The sequence below is a fragment of the Rattus rattus genome, chromosome 5 (genome assembly GCF_011064425.1).
Source record: "Rattus rattus isolate New Zealand chromosome 5, Rrattus_CSIRO_v1, whole genome shotgun sequence".
NCBI classification, from domain to species: domain Eukaryota; kingdom Metazoa; phylum Chordata; class Mammalia; order Rodentia; family Muridae; genus Rattus; species Rattus rattus.
Genome location: NC_046158.1, coordinates 137,507,363 through 137,514,996, shown reverse-complemented (window position 1 = coordinate 137,514,996; position 7,634 = coordinate 137,507,363).

The window sequence follows — 7,634 nt, the reverse complement described above, 5'->3', positions numbered from 1 at the left end:
GCCCAGTGCCTACAGAAGGCAGAAGAGGGTGTTAGATTCCCCAGGGTGGAGTTACGGTCCATTCTATGGATGTTGGGGATCAAACCCAGGTCCACTGGAAGATCACCCAGTGTTCTTAACCACTGAGCCATCTCTCTAGCCCCAGACAGTCTGATTTTAAATACCAAGTTGCTTGAGCACTCAGTGTTCTCTCCCTAGGGTATCTCAGAGGAAATATAGCCACATGAGCTGACTAGAGCTGGGGCATAAGGAAAGACCGATGGAAGGGAAGCCACAACGTAGCCCAGCAGAGAGAAATACTAGTAGCCACAGGATAGGTGCTCCCAGGAAAGGCATTCATGTACAACCACATTGCCCTTCCTCAGAACGTCAAGGACAACGCGTTGAGGTCACTGGCTAACCAGGGAGGGACCGCATGCTTATTTGTTCTGTCACGATAGACTTGATATTCCCACTTGGGTGTCTGAGGCAAGTCACACTTCCCATGTCCGGGGCTAAGCCGTCATCTCTTTCAGTATCTCCCATCCCAGTCAGTGACAACTGTCTTCCGCTGGGGTCAGAGCCCTCCCACTCAGTTTGGGCAGCTGGCAAAGGTACCCAGAATCTGACCTTTGACCCTTTAACATGTGCTCCCACTATCATCCCACGTCTGGATTATGGCAGTAGCCCCTCACTGGCCCATCTGTTTCAAGGTTTCCCTCACTGGCCCATCTGTTTCAAGGTTCCCCTCAGTGCTATCAGCCCCTCCCCCAGCATCGAGAGCCTCCTGCTAAAACCCACCCAAGGCGGATTACTTCTCACAGCTCCAGTTTGTTCATGGCTCCCGTGTCAGAACAAGTCAGCATCTTTGGAATGCTCTGGAGAGTCTAAATAGCTCAGGCTGCCTGGGATTTTTACAATACCTTCTTGGAGGCCAACAGGGGTTGGGGGAGGGTGTGATGATTATGTTCCTGGTCACTATAACAGGATCTGTGACTGAAGCAGTAGAAGGAAGGGAGGGTTCGCTTGGCTCACGGAGCGTGAGGTCCTTCACAGCGGGGAGGACGTGGGGACAGGAGCTGGAGGTGGTGTGTGATGTTGCACCCAAATCAGGGACTGGAAAATAACGAACTAAGTTTCTTGAGATTCCAATGCCTGGGGTGATGCCGCCCACACGAAGGCTGATCCTTTTTCCCACCTCAGTTAACTTAGCCTAAGGTTTGTCTGCTAGGTAATTAAAGTTCCCGGTAAGTTGACTGTCAACGAAAATTAACCACCATGGAGGGGTTGCTCCATTTTACTGATGGGAAAACCGAGTCCAAGGCACCGCGGAGTTCACCTGCCAGTCTTGCCCTATCCACCACTCTGACACTGATGCCTGAACGGCATCTCCTAGTGTCTCTAATCAGACAAAGCTGTGCACATGGTTCTCTCCACCAAGTGCTGGCTCACTGCCCCTCCGTGGCGTCTAGCCAGGTGTTGAAATAAGACTGTGGACACTGTGCACTTGGCTGGAGCAGGTCCCTGGATTCCACCCCTTTTTAGGCCAAATCTGAGCAGTGTGTGGTCCTCCTCCAGGCTGCTGAGTTGATATGAGAGGAATTAAAACCCCCGGGGCTGGAACAGGTCGACTGCTGGGTCCTGGTTCCACTGACTCACTGAGTGATCCTGGGCAAGTCACTTCTCCCCTCAGAGCCGCACCGTTTCCACGGATGAACTCTAACATCTAAGCTTTCTTCAGAATGAGTGGATTGAAGCACAGGCTCACGCCGTGAGGTCTGTTGCCTGCAGGTCGCTTTAAAATAGAAAGATGACTCAGGAGGCACTCTGTCATAGGATATCAGAACCACAGTGTCCAAAGACCTGGAACAGCAGGACCAATCGGCTAAGCGTGAGGAGACAGAACACAAGGGGAACTTTCCGACAGCCTGTGCCGTGCCTGGACTCAGACACCAGCCAGACTCGGTCACTGAGGCAGTGTGAGTTTAAGTCAGCAGGTCTCTGGGGGGCATTTGACAATTTATAATGTTATTTTGGATGTCATCACGATTAAGGAATTAAAAGCCGTAGTGATATTTTGTATCCAAGAATCAGGGATCCTGGATCTCGCCAAAATGTCCAGAACCGTCTCCAAAAGATCATCACCTGACTACCTTCACCACTAACAAAAATAGAAAATAAAAACAAAAATAAAATAAAAAAAACCACTGCAAATCTAAACAGGCCAGGTTTTCATCCACAACAGAGCCATAAGACTTTGCAGGAAGTCAGAGAGGACTCTGGCTCAGGAACAGGTTGTTTCTGACGGAGACGCAGACCTGGGACAAGAACGGTGACTCAGTTTCTGAATCATTTTCTCATTCCACACGTCCCGCCTGGTCAGAGAGTCGAACCATCTCCAGTTGCAAAGTTATAGGAAAAGAGTTCTGTGCGTGGCTATACTTCCTGCCAACATAGCAAAACCAACTGTGATGGTGGGACGGAGGGATGAAGCCTCTAAAGGCTTGGCATTGAGTTCCAGCCTCTGGCTTCCCCGTATCACTGGACGGAAGGTGGATTCTTGGATTCGTCCCCTCTTCCAAATAAGGGATGACGTTAGCTAGACTATGCGGCAGGCAGGAGGCATCTCTGAGCTGACGGTGCACTTTCTAATCGTGATATCTGTTGGGAACTGCGTATCCCTCGTCTCTGGGGGCCCTTGCTGACTCTCTCCAAGTGACAAGTGCCATGTGTGTTCCTGCATGATGGTCTTTCTCACCTACAGTTGTTTCCCCTCCTCTGGTCACATGCAAGTGACCACTGGCCATCATGCCTGCCCTGACAGCAGGCTTTCTTTTCCTTTCCAGCGGAACCCCCCGCTTTTTCATCTTCCCGGGCTTCCCGGGCCTAAGGGTCGCTGGGCTGCTCACCTCCTCGGAATCTGAATTTCCTCACTACGTGTGACCCTGAGGAGTCTGATATTTTCTTATCCTTCCTGGGTGGTTGTTCCCAAAACTATATTGGAACACATTATTTTATTATAGATAACTTCTTTTCTATTCCTTCCTTATATGATAGACTAGTCATTGCGTGTGTGTGTGTGTGTGTGTGTGTGTGTGTGTGTATTATTAACCATGAATTCCATTTCAAAATTTCAAATAAAAAGTAAGATCGGGCTGGAGAGATGGCTCAGTGGTTAGAGCACTGACTGCTCTCCCAGAGGTCCTGAGTTCAAATCCCAGCAACCACATGGTGACTCACGACCAACTGTAATGGGATCCGATGCCCTCGTCTGATGTGTCTGAAGACAGCTACAGTGTACTCAATAAACATAAAATAATAAATAAATAATTCTTTAAAAAAAGGTAAGATCAAGCACTTTATATAAATAAAAGACTTGGGTAATTACACTTGTGGGTTCAGGCTTGGGAGCTGAAAGCAGGAAGATCAGGAATTCAAGGTCATCCTCAGGACATAGTAAATTTGAGGCCATCTTGGGCTATATGAGACCCTGTCTCAAAACCAAAACAAAACCAGAAGTAAAGTCTCAACTAGAAAGCGTTCACATATGCAAGAATGTTTGAGTTCGAACCGCTCGTAACAGCTCCAAGTGGGAAACATTGCCACACCCATCAGAGCTGAAGGGATGTGTTCCGTGAGGTGAGGCACACTACAGCAAGGAAGAGGAGCCAGGCATGTTCACGGCGACACAGAGAGAAGGATCACACTCAAGCATGCAAGAGAGGGGAAGATCCAGGCAGGAAGCTAAATCCACGGACACGGAGCTCTTGAGGTACCTAGTTAATTCTGTACTGCCAGACAGCAGGGAAGGGCCCGCCTGCCTTTGTGGTCAGTGACCCGGTGAAAGAGAAAGGAGACTTACTTACAGGAAGGTGTGTGGTGCCCCACTTCCTGATCTGATTTGTCAGTGTGAAAACTCACCAGGCTGCTCCCTTGTGAGCACTTCCTTGTGTATATGCCAGTACCAAAGCTTTTCAGAGAAGTACAAAACAAAACAGTATGTGCATGTGATGACTAATGATAGACAGGCAGACAGACATAGATAGATAGATAGATAGATAGATAGATAGATAGATAGATAGATAGATAGATAGATAGATAGATAGATTTACAGATAGACTACTGAAACAGGCTTGCTCCCCAGGATAGACCAATAGGCTAGAGTCAGGAAGGAGGTGACATGGTTGCTTGAATCACAAGTCAATCTGTAGGCAAGGACCTCCCTCCCGAGTAATTGAATGGAGGCTCATCGGCTAAACACAAAGTTTCTTGATTTAAATGTTAGATGTTTGTTTGCCTTGTCTGAAACAACAACAACAACAAAACAGAAGATTTCTACAGAAACAGCTAGGATCTTACCGGATCAAATAACAGAGCAGCATGACCTAGTTAACTGGACACTTAAAATGGCACAATGTTACTCTTCAATGAAACAGTCATTAAGGGGTGGGGAGCTTCCTACTAACGAGCATGAGAATAGTAACATGAACAGTGCTCCCAAGAGGCCTTATTATAGTTCTGGTGGTTGCAGAGCCAGGTCCACCCCACAAGCAGAACTGTCAGAACCAGATCAAAGGAGAGACCATTCCCACGAGCCCCTATCTTCTGCTTGCCAGTGTAACCTGGGAGAAATTTGGCTACTTTTGTTATCAAACTTGGGAATCACGGCCTATGCCCCAAGTTTGGCTGGGATGATGGCTCGGCAGTTAAGAGCTCTTGTTTTTGCAAAGGCCCTGAGTTTGATTCTCGGCCTCCATATGCCAGCTCACTACCATCTGTAACTCCAGCCCCAAGGGATCTGACACCCTCTTCTGATCTCCGAGGACACCGTGAACATGCAGACATACAGACGGATAAAACACTCAACCTATGTAAAACAATAAATAAATCTAAAAAGTTTTAAAAGAATCAAGCTTCGAGTGGGAAGCAAGAAAGGGAGGTTCACTTCGTATGTCCACACTGAGAAGAGATCTAGGGAACGCTCTCCCCCCAGAGACTTTTACTTTGGGCGTCCTGAAGTAGAGGTAAAATTTATGAACAGAGAGCCAACGATATGTACACGTTAAATAATCCTAGTCAGGGTATGGTCCTGCTCACCATGTCTGGGATTCAGTCTCATCCTGCAAGGAAGTCTGACAAGTTGGTAGAGCCTCATGAAATCTCTTTCAGAGACAAGTTCCCCCTCTGGCTGGCACTTCTCCTTTTCCCAATGGGAGAGTCTTGGGGAAAATCGCATTTCTTTAGGGTCTACTGCTTTAATAATTTGTCTTTTTAGAGTGTCTCTTTAGAATATCTTTATTTCTTCCAGCCGTGTGACATTTAGAAAAGGTACATTTTCATAGTGACCTAGGCAAGGGTGAAGGGGCATCCTGGGAATTCCAGCACTTGGGAGGCTAAGGCAGGAAGATTGCTAGCTCAAGGTCAGCCTGAGCTACACACCAAGTCTCAAAAAGCAAAACACAAAGATAACAAAAATATCACTGTTTGCAGATGCCATAAGTTTATGTAGGGAAGCGGTAAGGGATCAACAGGACATAATATTAGAACTAATGAGCCACTTCGGTAAGGTTGAGGGACACAAGATCAATGTACAAAATCAATGAGGTTTCCACACCCCGGCGGTGAGCGACCTGTAATGAAATTAAGGAAGCAATTTCAGTTCCAGTAGCAGCCAGAAGAATAAAATGCAGGAACAAATTTGATGAAAGTCTACGGTTTGTATAATAAAAACCATAGAGCATCACTGAAAGCAGAGCGAGCCCTGGAGAGGGACCGGAAGTCGGAATGCAGAGCAAGCCCTGGAAAGGGACCGGAAGTCGGAATGCTCACCAGCAAGATGGCGGCGCGCTCCACAGCCATCTAAAGTCAGCACAAGCTCTGCGGATCACCAGGGGGAGGGAGACAGGTTAGAATAAACATAAAGGCGCAGACGCCAAAATGCTGTGGTGAAACCCATTACTCTGAGTGGGAGCCTAAAAATTAATTTAAAATAAAGAGAAGAAGATGAAGACAAAATATATCTGGGGACATAGAGAAGTCCATGAAGTGCCTACCATGCAAGCATGACGTCCCGAATTCAATGCCCCTGAGACCAATATGGGGGTAAGGAAGAACTCACTCTTGGAAGTTTTCCTCTGGTCTCCATGTCACTGCCAAGGCACATGAGTGTCCTACCTCCCTATGCACTATCTATCTAAATAAATAGCTAATGAATTATATATATAATTCTGGGCACAGTAGCTTATATGTTTAATCCCAGTCCTGGGAAGGAAGAAGACAGGTGGATTCCTGGGGCTAACCTAGGCTAATCAACTCCAAGTCAGTCAACAAAATTCTCTGTCCCAGAAAACAAAATCGATGGGTCCTGATGAATTGGTTGATCTCTGGCCCCTTTCTATACACAAGACCCCATGATGGAGAGAAAGAACTGACTCCAGTAAGTTGTGCTCTGTCTTCTATACGTGTGGCATGCCTCATGAGCACATGCACGCATGCGCGCGCACGCACACACACACAAATGAATAAAGGAAATAAAAGTATGTGTGTGTTTTGGTTTCTGGTTTTGTTTTGCTTGCTTATTTTTTTTTTTTTATTTTTGGCAAGATTTATTCTTTAAAAACTTCTGGGTTTGGGGATTTAGCTCAGTGGTAGAGCGCTTGCCTAGCAAGCACAAGGCCCTGGGTTCGGCTCCAGAAAAAAAAAAAAGGAAGAAAAGAAAAAAAAAAGAAAAAGAAAGGAAGAAAAAAAAAGGGTTGGGGATTTAGCTCAGTGGTAGAGCACTTGCCTAGCAAACGCAAGGCCCTGGGTTCGGTTCCCAGCTCCGGAAAAAAAAAAAAAAAAGAAAGAAAGAAAAAAAAAAGGGTTGGGGATTTAGCTCAGTGGTAGAGCGCTTGCCTAGCAAACGCAAGGCCTGGGTTCAGTCCCCAGCTCCGAAAAATAGAAAAAAGAAAGAAAAAAAAAGAAAAAGAAAAAAAAACTTCCAAATTAACAAAATCACACAGCAAAATTAATCAGAACTGAAGTCTATACATCTCAATGAAAAAAGAGAATTTGAGGAATGATATTCTAACACGTATCTTACACCCCTGGGCCCTGGGCACATTGTGCTAAGAGACAGGTGGCAGTTACAAAGAAGGCAAAGTGCTTAATTCTGTTTATATGAAATACCCAGAACAGACAAACCTAGAGGAACAGAAAGCTGGTCCCTTGCTGTCTACGATGTTGGGAGGTTGATGGGAGTGACACAGACCATAGGAAGTGTTTGGGGATGATTTGAGATTTTTTTTAAGTACACTCTATAGCCTTAGTATCAATACCAGGCACCTGTGCCTCCCAAGGGCTGGGTTGAAAGATCCACGCTGCCACTGCTCCCTGAAGTCTATTCCGGAAGTAAGGCGACAAATATCCTAAGCCCTGTCATCCTCGAAGCTTTGTGGTGGCCCACATTTAAGGCCAGAACCTCGCACCTCACAAAACAGCTGAGGGAATGAGGAAGGCCGACCTGGTTTACACAGGCAGAAACTCATTCTGAAGAGAGAGTGGCTGAGAGACTCCAGGATAATTTGTTACTCAGGGTTCACACCCGGAGTCCAGAAAACCACATTTACAGTTCTAAACAGAAAGTAATTTAATCCAGGAAACTGGGTTCTTGCGGA